Below are 14168 nucleotides of genomic sequence, written 5' to 3' on the forward strand. Positions count from 1 at the left end.
CTTTTGTATGAGGCCTGTCTTGTCAGTTTAAGCATTTTCCTTCTCTCTGTGTTTAACTCTCCACACAAGCAATGGTTACTGGTGTTACGATGTCCTGTAGAAACAGGTTTGTGAAAACGTGATATTGGAATTCTGTATCGAGTGTTACTTGTCCCATCACATGTGATAATGTCTTAGTCACTTTTTGTTCCTTAGGATCAGTTCTTCTGACCATAGCTCACTAGTGGCTCCCTTGGTCTGCCGTAGGATTAATTCAAATCCTGCGGTAGAAGAACAGGGAAAAATTATTTTGGTTTTAGTCTGTGACTAAGAAAGTTACCTGGAGGTTTTATATAATTAGATTTTTATGAACGCAAACATAACAGCCAGTTAAGCTTTATTAGTAACATAGCCTAAGTAGCACCTAATCAAAAATATGGTAACATATTTGTAGGTAATGTCATGGGGCTCAAGTTATCCTCTATTATCCACTTTGACAATTTTCTGTTAAGCAGTTACTGCAATCAGATGAAGTTGAAGGAATTGTATAACAGCTGAGAGCAGAGCCTTTAAATGCAACAATCTCTTTTAGTGGAAGGTGAGGTATTTTAATAGCAAATCCTTTTGTATGTAGTTCCTTCTGGATTAGTTAGTTTAGGCTTGCTTACTGATGAAATATTTGTTTTTTGGATCTCTCTTCCATTGTGTAGTCTGTAGTCTTTTTTTTTTTTTTTTTATAATCTAATGATTAGTTTTATATATATGACTGCAGTATATCTTATTTGCCTCAAATTATTCAATAAAATGTGTGAACATGGCAATTAATTACAGGTCTTTGAAAATATGATGCTTTCAAATAATTTAGTAGTGGCATCAAAGGTCTCACTACTAATAAAACTTTTTAATTGTTAGCACAGTATTTTATCCATAGATACCTGATATCTTGAGTTCTCACACAAGTAGTAGTCTGTATAATTGTATTGAAGGTGAAGGAAGAAATACAGAGGACAGAAAGCTCAAAGGGAAAGTCAGATGGGCCAATCAGTGATGGATGCCATTTAAGGCAGAATGGGAGACTAGTGGAATAGAATATTAATACATATTTATTTTTGTTCAATGAAGTACTGTATAAAGGTGATTTATTTTTTCTGTATGAGTTTAAAATACCTGTCATCTACTTTTGGGTCACTTCAGTGAGTAATCTTAAGGTTTACATGTAAAAAAAAATTGCTCTGAATAACTCACTGAAACTTGAATTACATTAACAGACTTCTTCACAGGTATGATTCAGGTGGTTTTAAAAACCAATAAATCTGTGAGTTTGTGAGTTCCTAGAACCCAGTCACTAGCTGAACAATGGACAAAAAAAAAAAAAGTAATACAAAATTGCAGTCACTGCAGCACTCCACCCGGAGAGATCCCACTGCATCCCTGTGGGATTGTAGCCCCGTGACTGCCCCAACCTTGCTAATTTCTCAAAGGTGTGTGAGAGGATCCCCCATCATGGTCTCTCTTGTGCACATCAGCCTGAGCTTTTGCTCTTCATACTAGTTCCCTGCTTCCTCACTTGATCATTGGCTACCATTTCCCTTCCCCATTGCTCGTAGTTTAAAGCTCTCTTCAACGGTTTGGTCAACCTGGTGGCAAAGATGCTTTTACACCACTGATTAGATGGGTCCTGTCTCTACCCAGAAATCCTTGGTCTTGAAAGAGGGTTCCATGACTGTAAAAGCCCTGTTGTTGACACCAGCTGTGCATGCAGGTATTAAAACCACAGACTGTCCACTCCTCTGCAAGCCCTTTTTCTTGACTAGCAAGAATTAGGAGTAAAACATTGGTATTCTCCTGCTCTTGGCCATTGCTCGCCAAGCCATATAGTCATGCTTGATATACTCCAGGTCTCCTAGGCACTATCATGGGTGGCCACATGGAAGAGCAGCAAGGGCATACTGGTGTGTGGCCTTTGTGTACTGGGGAGATGCGTACAATAGAAGGGAGAGGGAGGGTAAACTTCAAAAACTGTACTGTTGTTTGACAGGAACACGAAAAGAAAATGTATCACAGAGAGAGAGGCTTGACCACCTCTGAATGACTCTTGATTTGCCTTTAAGTGTGAATTTTCCACCTTCACAGTAGCTGCAGCTGAAAAGGCACTCACCTCTATCAAACCTGTCCACCACTCCAGGATACCTTGTTAGTTTCCAAATTTTTGTCTTCCCTAGAGTGATTTTCATGTGCAGAGAAACTTTAAGTGCAAGGTGTAATTATGCCATTTTTTTAAACAATATTGAATAATATGAGATTAAAGAAATATTCTGCATCTGGGCTGGTATGAGGTAAGCCTGGTTGTGCATAGTGTTATATCTGTTTATCCACAGAGATGGAGATAGAGAGGGTTTGAAAAAGATAATAATAAAAAAAATAATACAATGTGTAGTCCAAAATGGGAGCAACTTTCAAGAGGTCAGGTCTCATTTAAGCATCAAAAGAAGTAGCCTGGTCTTCAAGCAGCTTCTGGGTAAGAGGTGCATAAATATTGAGACTTCTTAAAAATCTCGGGTACACAGGGGGAACTATCAGGTGTTGAGCACGTTTGAACAACTGTCTAATTTCATGTATTGAGATGAGAACTCTTGAAAATTTGTGGGTTTTGATGTTTTTTTTCCTGATTTGATTCATGCAGAGCTGAAGCGGAGAGAGAAATTCAGAGTAATACTCCAATAACATAGAATAGCTTTATTAGGTGTTTAAAAAAGTTATGTGTGGTGTCTAAAGTTATTCTAGGGCAACTGCTAAAAGGAAAGCTGGGGAATGCAGATTTGCAGTATTTTAATGACACCCATTTGTAGCACTAGATGGTCATGGGGATCTGAGATCTGTAAGCAAAGTGGTTTTTATGCAAGGAATACTGGTGCTGAGTAAGGACAGGATCTTTTTCTTAGTACTGAGCAAAGATAATTTTGGCATTCATTATGTGTTTCATGGGTGAGGAAAGAAGAAATTGTTCCTTTTAAAGTTGATTTTAGAAAATGAAATAGCAGCTTTAGACTGTTGCTAGGCTGGGATATTTGCATAATCCTTGAATGCAATTGTAAGTATGTGATACGTTGCAGAGAACTTTCAATAGATCAACCCCTAAAACTTGTCAATAAATATATGCTATAAATATGTACTGAGTCACAGCTAGATTCATAAACACTACAAGACTTTCGGCAGTTGGCATAAATAAATGAATGTTGTTTGGATAAGTTAGCTCCTTCACCATGGGCGTGCTTCCCAGCGACGTGAATTGATTTCTGGTGTCTCATCTGCCTTGCATAATATTGCTGTCCACTTCGCTGGTAGAAGTAGCAGCTATTGGAGGGGGGAGATCGTAGAGAGGATAAGTTTTAGGGCCGTGCGCTTCTTGAGCTGGCTGTTGGAGTATGGAACTTGCTGTACATGCATGAGGCAATGGTACCTTTTGTTGAATTCGCGTTTAGTCTCATAACATCTAGCTTCTCATAACGCAGCAGCCCTGAGAGTGCTTTATGTACCCTAGGGGCTGCCTTCTAAGTCTCCTGCTTAACGGTTTAGGTCAGAGGACGTGAAATGCTGGAGTGATGTTTGCAGTTGTTTGAATTTGTTGTTTTCAAGTAGGCATTTTATGGAGGCACGATGGCAGATTGGTTATGGAAAAGAGATCACGCATCAGTGTTTTAGTTTGCTTAAAACTTCTAGGTGAGTAGGAGTGTGCTGTGAGTGGCACGTGCTCCTAATGTGCTGGGGAAACAAGAGAATACAGAAATCTTTTGTAGTTTGTTCAGAAGCAATGTTGTGATGCTTAGACTGATGTTCATCCCTCCTGCTTTCAGCATGAGGAATGATAGAAAGGAGAACAATTTAAGGGAGGGGGAGGCCCCCCCAAATTTCTATTGGCTTTTTTTGTGCGTATGTATCATTGCTGCTAATTAGACAGGCAAGCAGGGCTAACGTGTTCCTTGCTTGTCAGTACTGCTCAGAATCCAAATGAGTTTCTTGGTACCAAAGAACTGGGAGGTTTTATCAGCTTGTCTAGAGTTGCTACATTTGACTGCTTTTTGTAAATGGCAGGAGAGTGTTTTCCTTTTGTGCACGCCAGAACTGAGCCTGAGCCACACTGACGTTAAAATAATACTCAGTGTGTACACGTAAAATAGTCCCAAAGGAGGTGGCAAAGTCAAGCATCCCTGCAGAATGCTAATGAAGGTGTGAAAAAATACTTTTATATCCTTATGATTTGTAAGAAAAGGCAGGTGAAAGAAGCAGAGGGTGAGAAAGTGCAGTTTATTCTGTGCTGAAGGGCAAAAGAAAACATAATTATGGAAGAACTTGCAAAGAATGGAAATCAAATTCAGAAAAGCTGTTGTTTATGTCCCTTGAATAATTGAGATAGTTTGTAGCTAATTCTACCTCAGAACTAGTGTTGAAAGGGGAAAAGAAATAAAAAAAATTCAAAGCTGCTTCATTTCTACCTGGTGCCTTACAATAGTATTGGTGCTGTTGTGATTAATGTGTAGCTCTGTAAAACCACGCTCTATTCAAAATTACCAGAAATGCTTAGTCACATTTTTTTAAACATCATGCCAAGCTATGATTCTGTGAGAAAACCATTACTAATGGAATTATATTTTGTTGAGAAAACAGAAATACCATTATTCTGGAGAATTTCTGTACTGTCAGGGTACTATTTAGCTGTTTTAGAAATTTTTTTTATTGTTGTTATTAATTCGGGAAAAACTAGGAAATGTTTAAATTTCATGATGTTTCACATCCTTAACTGCTCACATTACTAAATTGTTATCTAAATTTTTTTTATTTCTTTTTAATACATAGATTATGCAGTCTTTGCTGGTTTGGTCTTCCAAATCCACCCAAATGCAAAGCCATTAGCAAAACTCAGCTATAAAGCAGATTATTAGCTATAAAGCTATTTGTGGTCTCAGAGACTCTTACCTTCTTTGGAGGAGCTAGAGAGCGGTATCAGATCTGTCTTTGTAAAAACAAGGCCATCTCTTATCTGTCACTAGTGCTCTCAATTAATGCACTTTTATCAGTGGAGTATGTCTTGTACTGATTTCATGGCGGTAGCGTTACCATGCAAAATGTAGCCTGTTCAATGAAGATTAACCCAAAAACAACTGGTGCATTTGTTGACCACTTGATGGCATCACTCAGTTGTATGGAAATGAAACTGCTTTGCCAGTAGAGCAGTTTTACTTGTGTGCTTGGTGTGAGCGCACTTTCATGTTTTATTTTAAAGACTGAAGAGAGCTATTAATATGCTCCCATAAATGAAAGCCACAGCTGTAGTTTTGATAACTGTTTTCCTTCTCCATGGTATATTACTTACCATTTTGAAATAATTTCTTTATCTGCATAAACGTGAACAGAAGAGTGGTCTAGACTGCTCCTCTTCCTGCTCCTGGTTAACTTTTCAAGGATGGTAGCCTAAACAGTGTTGTCATGCACTGAAAAGTCTTTTTGGTTTGCTTTTCCAGGGAAATTGCTTAAAACCTCCAGTTGTTGCAGTCAGTATGCTTTCTAGGAAAAGGATTTAAACAATTTTGTGTGTTCACTATAGGTCCTATAAAATAGGTGTTTTACAGCCTTCATACCTAAACTAGGTGATCAGTCTGTGTGTGTGCAAGCCAACAATGACAGTTTACTGAAAATGCCTAACCAAGGGGGTAATGGACGAAATAAGGAACAGTGACTATTATTTAGAGGTAAAAGACAGCTCTGGAAATGTCAGGGGAGCTCTGACAGTTTACACATGCTGAGAACTGGCCCACAGGACAACAGTTAGTAAAGCGTACAGTTGAAGACAAGTTGAAGATCTAAATACTGCTTCTCCTGTGCAGCCAGTGTCAATGAGCAGTGAGGAGGCACCCCATTACTGCTCTGAGCAGTGACACAGAGGGGATGGAGCCAGCTTCTGACCCCAGAAGAGGTAAACAGGCAGTGTGGGCAAAGCAGCACAAGGAAGGTGATATTGCCAGTGTGCCTCCGATCTGTGAGTAACGGAGGAGGAAAAAAAAAAAAAACCCATATAAAAACCCATTCCTTTTTTCTCTTGCCCCTATTCCTCCTCATTCAGCTTAGGCTGCTGAATGCTGGCAAAACAATAAAAGGGCAGCCCAAGAATGCGGGGGGGATCTTTAATAACACTTTTTTTTTTGAAAATTTTTTGGTAAACATCTCAAAATCTCATGCCTTCCTTAGCTTTTGAGGTGTTTTTAGATGCTGCTTTGTCAGTTATGTTCTGATGTCCTGATTACGTGTACACTCAATTATGCAGACTTACATATGTACATATGGGTTCTCTTGAATGTATGTACTGGTTTCCTGGAATATTTTTCTCATAACTGATGGCCTACTAAAATAATCATCGTTATATTAGAAAATGTAAGTGATGATGCGTATCTAAGTTTTGGATCACAAAATACTTTGAGCTGGCCTGCTGAGAATTTTACATAAGTTGGAGACACAAGTGTCTAGCTGTAAGGCTTTACCCATACAATTTATGGTAAGTTTTTCTAAAAGAAAAAAAAAATTATCAGCTGACCGGCCACTCTTATTTCTGTTGCTAAGATTCAGTTGCTAAGAAAAACACCCAAGATTCCCTTATCTTGTGTTCTCTAAGGGGGAAAAAAAAAAAAAAGAGATAATGAAGGTTGGAGAAACCATTTAGCCTGTTTCAGTTTTTTCAATATGTTGTCTAGTGTAATGGTTTTGGTTTGTAGTTATTAGGAGACTAAGTAGCAAAAAAACCCCAAGGATGGCTTACAATGACAAATACCAATTTTCTTCCATAGTTGCCCTAAAAGGAAAAAAAAAATGAGCCTGCTGCAGGTCAGCAATGAGCTTCTCTAATTTTCATGGAGTTAGTGGTAGTTTGTGCCTCTCTGGTGGTGTCTTGTCCATTTGTAGATGCTAATGACTCTGCTACAGGTTGGCTTATTAATTTTTTAGCTTTGGTGCTGTAAGTTTGTGATTTTAGGGATTTTAGGGACCATGGCCACAGGTTTTATTACTGTTGCAAATTACTTGTTAAGGACTTTGCATCATACATATTTGCGCAACGGAAAACATCAGCATCTTGTCCAGAGATGCTCTGGCAATATGGTGTGTGTGTCAGATTTTGAAGCTCTTCTTGAGCACGTGAGCTGGCAGGAGGTATGCTTGACTTCTTGCAACTGGAGAGAGCCCTGCACTGATTTATTGTGAATTTTTCCCAGTGTGGGTTCCATGGCTTCAGAGAAAGGATACATATAGGGAAGTTTGTTTGATGTGAGACTCTAGAAAATTGGGGTTTTGGGGAGGCAAACTTTAGAGTTTGCTTTGCCTTTGTGTTGGGTATATGGCTCTTTTGTTTTAAGTTTACATCACGTTTCTGCGAAGTCCAGCAAGAATGTTGTCTATCTGACAAACTCCAGGCGTGATCTGTCCTCTTTGGTTCTCAGACAAGCTTTGGGGTGTGTACCAGGTACCGCTTTGTCAGTGTTAAGTTGATGGTTGGACTTGATGATTTTAAAGGTTCCTTCCAACCTAGACAATTCTATGATTCTATGACTGGTTATTTACTTGTTTATATTGCAAGAGTCTCTGCAGTACTAGTCAGTGGTTGCATTTGTGTTTTGAAGGCCAGGCTAGTCACAGATGCTCTTCAAGGGTCCTTCTCATGATGCATTATTATACATGGGGAAAACTTTCATGATTTGAAATTCTCATCTCTGGTGGAAGACTTGGCGTCACATTTGGGCTCTGAATGCTATCCAGTGGGGAAACACAATTGCCACCAGGAGCTATGGTGACGCTATGTCAGACTTTCCTGTGGCTTCCAAAATAGTCACATCAAGGACTGTGGGATCTAAGAGTGCCTGTATCCTGGTCCCAGATGCAGAAGAAGAGCTGTTTAAATGAAAGGGAGGAAATATTTCTTGTTCTCAAATGTTATAAGCAAAAAACATACATACCCAAGTTGGGATAGTTCGGGGTTTTAGTTGATTTGATTTTTGCATCAAACCACAGCGGACTAATTGTGAAATTGCTTTCTTGTTTTAAGATGCATTTTGGTTTGATTGAAGGTCTGTGTAATAGAGTAAGAAATATTCATCTTTGCTACATATAAGGTGATACAGCAATAAAAATGCTACATAAAAGATTTTTGCTGTTTACATTTGTTATCTTCTCTCTGTATTAAGTTGTTCTATGACAAGTAACTGTAGCTTTGTGTAGGGTTTTCATAATAAAAATAATAAATTCTTAGTTATTTGAAGAAACATAGTGTAAGTGCAGAACGTAAAGGTAAGTAAAAGCTTACAGAAATGGAACAAAGAAGAATATATTTATTACTGAGGATCTAAAGGAAGGACAACTGCATAGCATGACATTCTCCCCCATGGTTGTGGTGGGTTGAGAGAGCTGCCACTGGTTCTTTGTTGCCGGCTGAGGCCAAACCACAAGGGAGTGAATCTTTCTATAGATCAATAATTTTAATAGAAGCATTTTCAGTGATATTAATAATTTTTCTATAATTTTATCTGCCTGATGGACTGGCTTTGCACAAAAGCATTTAAATTTCCAAGGCCTTTTGAGGCCTAAAGAGAGTTAAAATGGTAGATAGCTTTTGCCATTTTTCTGTATGACTGAATTAGCTCTAGTTTTGTTCCTCAACTTCATAGAAATTTCTCATTTAATACTGCAGAAACATTTGGGTTTTGTTTAGATATGCATGAAAATGCTCACTTTTCTGCTTTGTTATGTTGGTTTTAGCTGAAGGAATTGTATCATCATCCTCTTAATTTTGAAATATTGCTTGGTGGGCTGCAGTCTTTTTCCTTCTATCATCATCCTTTCTATCTCATCTCGGTGCTCCAGGACAAACCTGCCAGAAGGCCTTTTTCCATTTAATTTAAGAATACCTCTATGGATTTGTTTCCCACAACCTTACGTCTTGATTAAAGATACACCTTATCAACTTTCTGAACTGATATATTTTTAGCTCCTAACTCTTCAGTGTCCTAGTGTTTCACCCAAAACTTTTGTTACGTGTATCTGTTTATATATAAATTGGCTAATGAACCAAATTGCTGATTAAATTTTGTGCGCATGAATAATACACTAGCTAGTTCCTTGTGCATTTATTTGTATATAGCACATGATATTCTGCATCCACTTGCTAGGCCAGCTGGTAGATTTGCTAACTTTTGGCAGAATTGCACTTTCGGCAGAATAAATTACAGGTAATAATCTCATGGAATATTAGGATAATCTCATGGGATATTAGGATTTGTGTTCCTGAAATAGATCTTCCCCCTCCTCCCCGTTTGCTCTGTTCTCTGGAATTTGATGTTTTAATGATAAAATTATTTTTTTCCCTACTGGTTTTCAAAGATAAACAATGTGAAAAATTAGTTTTCTGCCAGATTGACTGAGACAATAGTATGAAGGCAAGCATGAACTCCCTCATCTCATCTCAGCAGGAGGGTAGCTTTGAAACCTAATTACAAACACTTAAGTGCCAACTTTGTTAATCATTTCATTGCAGAGTACTGCACCAGAAATATCAGGTATATGCGGTGTATCTGGATTTCCATTCTCTTGCTGGATCTGAAGTTCTCTTCCCTCTTTCAGAGCAAAAAAGCAGCAACCTCTCAATTTTCAAACAGTGAAATCTTTAAAAATGCAAGTTTTTTGTGATTAGGATGACTCTCCATTTGTAGTGCAGTAAAGAGCTCCTAAGGGTTAGTCAAACTGAAAAAGAATAGAGAATTTCAAGTCGAAATAAAAAACAATTCAGAGAGGATTTATCAGATATGATCAGATGGTGTCCAAAGTGGGTAGGACCAGCTATAGTGATACATAGAAGTGAGAGACAGAAAGGCATTGAAGTTTGAAGAGGCAGTGTGAATGCCAGTAGGTGGATATATTGTTAGATCCCAAATTACAGTGGCAGCTGGTCTATTGATAATTGTGGAAACAAAGGAACTAGTTTCTACCCTTTTCTGAATAACAGGAAACCACTGAAAGGGAGACTGAAAGATGGTCATATTGTCATGTTGCCAGGAGCAAGATAACAGTTTCTCTTGGAGTATTTTGATTCCCTGCAGTTTGGAGAGAGAGGGACTTAATTACAGAGAGATCTGAGCTAAAGCTCTTAATGCAAATATCCCTATGAAGATGGTGCCAAATCAGGACTTTGCCATCTGCACCTGTCTTCAGAAATAGGATGGCAATACACAAGGCAACGGTAGAAGAGCAAGACCTTAAACATGATTGTAGCAAAGCAGAAGCCTTGCATCCTCCCATGTGCCATGAGGAGTCCCACTGATTAAAAAAGTTGTATGGATAAGGTGCAGTCTGAAAAATAATAGCTGCTCCTCCAGGCTCAAGTGTGGTCTTAATGGGATATGACTGACATTAGAGATGTCAGTCACAGAATGAGAGAAACTTTCAGTATGTATTGCTATGATCTAAGAGTTAAGTTACACAAACAGATGTTAGAAAATGCCCAATATATATTAACCTGTGTTACTTCTGCCAACATCATGGCAGAGATAACATGGAGAAGCTAAATGGAAAAAACTAAGGCAATAGATGGAGAAGAGAGCAGACAGTGTCTTGTGATGGAAATAACACTTCAAGATGTAAAATGTCAAGCAGATATGGAAAGGGGAGTTTCTGAAAACAGACTTCAAAAGAGTAGGCTAGGAGAAATACTTCACTGAAACAACTAAAAACTGGATTAATCAATAATTTGGGATATATATAAGCTTGAGAGATGGTCTGTTGATGGAGGTCAACACTGAACAACTATCATGATGTAATTTAATCTACTCAAATAGATGAATGCAGATTTACTCTTTAGGCATGGTGATGTTCATGTTTTCATTTTGTTAAAGTGCACATTTTGTACTGTGTGGTTTGTAGGATGTTGATATCTTCCTAAAATGAAGCCTGATGACGATGAAGGCATTCAGTGAACTAATAACTATTGCTATACAAATAGCAGCGAAGTCTGGAAGCAGGATTGCTAGAACATTGTGGTTTTTTTATCTGTGGAACAAATACTTTAAAAGCATTATTTCTTGAAACTTATCTATGTAAATATCTACAGGATAAATAAATATGAAAGTATCTTAGTGATAAAAATATGAAATTGTCATAACTACAACTATAGTAATTAAAGATCATTCAAGATCTCAGGATGTTTTGATTCTCTTTTTGATTTCCCCTTAGTAGGCTGGCATGAACCAGGGCACTTCAAATCTCTGTATTTCAGCTTTAAGGAAATCATGATGAGGGTTATGAAATTCAGGTGCAAAAATTGCAGGTTCTTTTGAGTGCTTATGGAGTTGCAACTGACATACAGAATTAGTGATTTACTGAATCAGATAGTCAAGAATGCTTGATTGCTGCTGAAAATCCATGGATAGTATGAAGTAAAACAGAAGATTACACATCTTTTTTCACGAAGTTCTGTATGCAAGAAAGTACAGGCATATGGGGGGAAATCCAAAAAAAAAAAAGTCACCAGAGTTTTCTTTTGGTATAGTATAATCACTGAACATTCTCTTGCTAAGTAATTTCAAGATGTCTTAAGAGTTAATGAGGTTTTTTAAATGAATTGAAGTCTGCTACATAGTTGTTCCCCATTGTGTTGCTTACGTAGAAAGTAATACTTTTTTTCTTTATGTGCTAAAAGCTTATTCTCATCCTTCAGTGTAACAAGTGTGGAATCCATTGCATTTTTATATAGCAAAAGTCTTCTATTAGAAATATGACACGTTCTATTTCGTGTTCTGTAATTTGACTAAAGCAAGCAATTCAGAAAATATGAAACTTTTTTTCCTTAGTCATTCCAGTTTTTTATTGCCTGCTGTACTATCTCAACACAGAGAGGCAAGAGGAGATAACACTGTGTAGCATATGCTTTCAGGCAGAACATAATCAATGACAAAATATCAGAATGTAGAAGGGTATTGACTAATTCTTCATTTTAACCCATTGACACAAACTGCAAAACATTGGGAAAATGCCTCACCCAAATCAGTCTTTGCTGAAAGATTTCGGCTGGGTTCAGTGGGCTGTGCTGGGAGATAAGGGGGCCCATTTGCTGTGGTCTGTCATATCTCCAGAATTTTTGCTGCCAATAAGTGAGCAGCTTTTGATTAGTGTCAGCCACTGAATGAAGTTATCTCTTGTTATACAACTGGTGATCAGCTCTATATTCCACAAATAAGTGACTCTGAATGCAGCCTCCCATCAGAAAGGGCTTTGTTTTTTATCTCCTTCTGTCTGCTTTGCAAGTAAATTGTTCTTTCTTACAGACCTGTGTGGCTTGCTTCTCTCGCCCTCGGTGACAGCAAAGCTCACTGGTTGGTTATCTCTGCAGGGGTTTACAGCTCAGCTCTGCTGTTCTCTCCCTCTGTTCCCACTTCTCTGTTCCCTCCCCTACTGTGACTAAATAAATTACCTGTATGACATGTTCAGTTTTCTCTGGCAAGAAGCCTGGGAAATCAAATCTGTTCCCGAACCTGGGTCTCCCATTTGGCAAATGTAATGCCTCCCTGCTGTTAAATCAGGTCAGCTCTCAGAGAAAAACAAAGAACAATTTCATATAACTATAATCAACACAGAGTAAATTTAGATAATGCAGCTGACATATGTTTATTGTAAAGACCATCAAGGAAATAATTTTAAAAGCACTTCATCTTTCTCTGTTGCATTAGGATACATGTCGAATATTCTGCGCATAGAGAAGATCAAACATTTTCTTTCTATTATCCCATATCAAAGTGAAATATATTTATTTTCTGTCTGGTCTAAGAAGATATTTGGTGAAGCAGTTCATTAGTTGCATTAGAAACAGTGTAATGTATGTAATTACTGTGGCTTTATGTAATTAATATTAATCGATAATTAACTGTTAATTACTATTATTTATCCATAACCTGTCCAGTCCCTTAGACTTTTTGGCCTCTGAAAGTGGAGGTATACTTAAAAGCGTTTAGAGGAGGAAAAATAAATCCTTTTAATACACTGTGTTCACTTTCCTACCTTTCTGCTCAGTTGGTTTCCAGCAGTGGGCCAATAGCAGGGTGGCAGCGTGTCTCTCGCACGTTACCAGACCAGACACATGCCCTGGCAGTCCCACAGCACGTGCCACACGTGGGCTCCCTTGCCTGCCAAGGCAGTCACCTTCTACAGGGAAGCACCAGTGCGGGCACCCTCCCTTCTCCAGATGGAAGCCGAATTTCCCGCTCAGCTACCCTGCGTGGCCCAGAGGGGCTCTGAATTGCACCCCAGAGGCTCTTTTATTTATTCACTGTTAGTAAGCTTAAGCAGGCTGCAGCCAGGCTGTGGAGCATCTCTGGTCACCTTCCGTCTGACTTTATTATGGTGGGCCTCTGTCCCGGGGCAGCAGAGTGGCTGCTTTCCTTTGGGCAGACTCTGCTTGTGCAGGTGGTTGCTCAGGGACTGAAACAGCTACCAAAAACCACAGCTTGCTCCCAGCTCTCCTCAAAGGAGGAGAGGGGTAGGAAGTGCTGAGTGGCCCTGGGGGACCTTCAGGGCTGGTGCAGTGCTCACCTATGCGTGCTTGCTGTGCTGAGCTCCAAGGGGCCAACTGTTGCTTCTTGTTCAAGAGGATTAGTAAAAATGGGCATCAGCAGCTGCCTTGTAGTCTTACACAATCTTACCACCGCTGTTGACAGAAGAGCTGCTGAGATATAGCTGAGGGCCTTGGCTGGAAACATTCTCCAACCCCAGCTGAATATCATATTGTCTTACTTGGAGGAGCCTTGGGAAGAGCAAGCCATGTGAGAGGCTGCCCGATGACCTGAGCGACAGAGCAAGGCTACCCAACCTGCATCAAACTCACCTAACCCTTCATTCTCAAAAGCAGATGGACTCAAATGTATATGCTGTGTTTTTTAATGGTACATGCTTTTCCAGTTCTTTTTAAAGACAGCTACAGTGTTGTTAATTAGTCATTCATGAGTTGCCTTTGTTCTAATGAGTGCCTTTGTTGTTTCTTCATTGCTCTGAGACACATGGTGAATGTTTTTTCATCAATTTAAAAATCCTGCAAAACTCTATTATATAAGACAAATCCTTGAAATTGAAATTGCTCTTTATTGTCCGAAGTCTTCATCCAAACATAC

The 14168-nt window shown here is 38.8% G+C and overlaps 1 protein-coding gene across 3 annotated transcripts in view; it reads left to right on the forward strand.

Moving 5' to 3' along the window:
- Positions 1 to 14168, forward strand: part of GRID1 (glutamate ionotropic receptor delta type subunit 1) — a 540304-nt gene that overhangs the window by 200305 nt on the left and 325831 nt on the right. The gene's annotated exons all lie outside the window — the stretch shown is intronic.

This window comes from Numenius arquata, chromosome 10 (genome assembly GCF_964106895.1).
Source record: "Numenius arquata chromosome 10, bNumArq3.hap1.1, whole genome shotgun sequence".
NCBI classification, from domain to species: Eukaryota; Metazoa; Chordata; class Aves; order Charadriiformes; family Scolopacidae; genus Numenius; species Numenius arquata.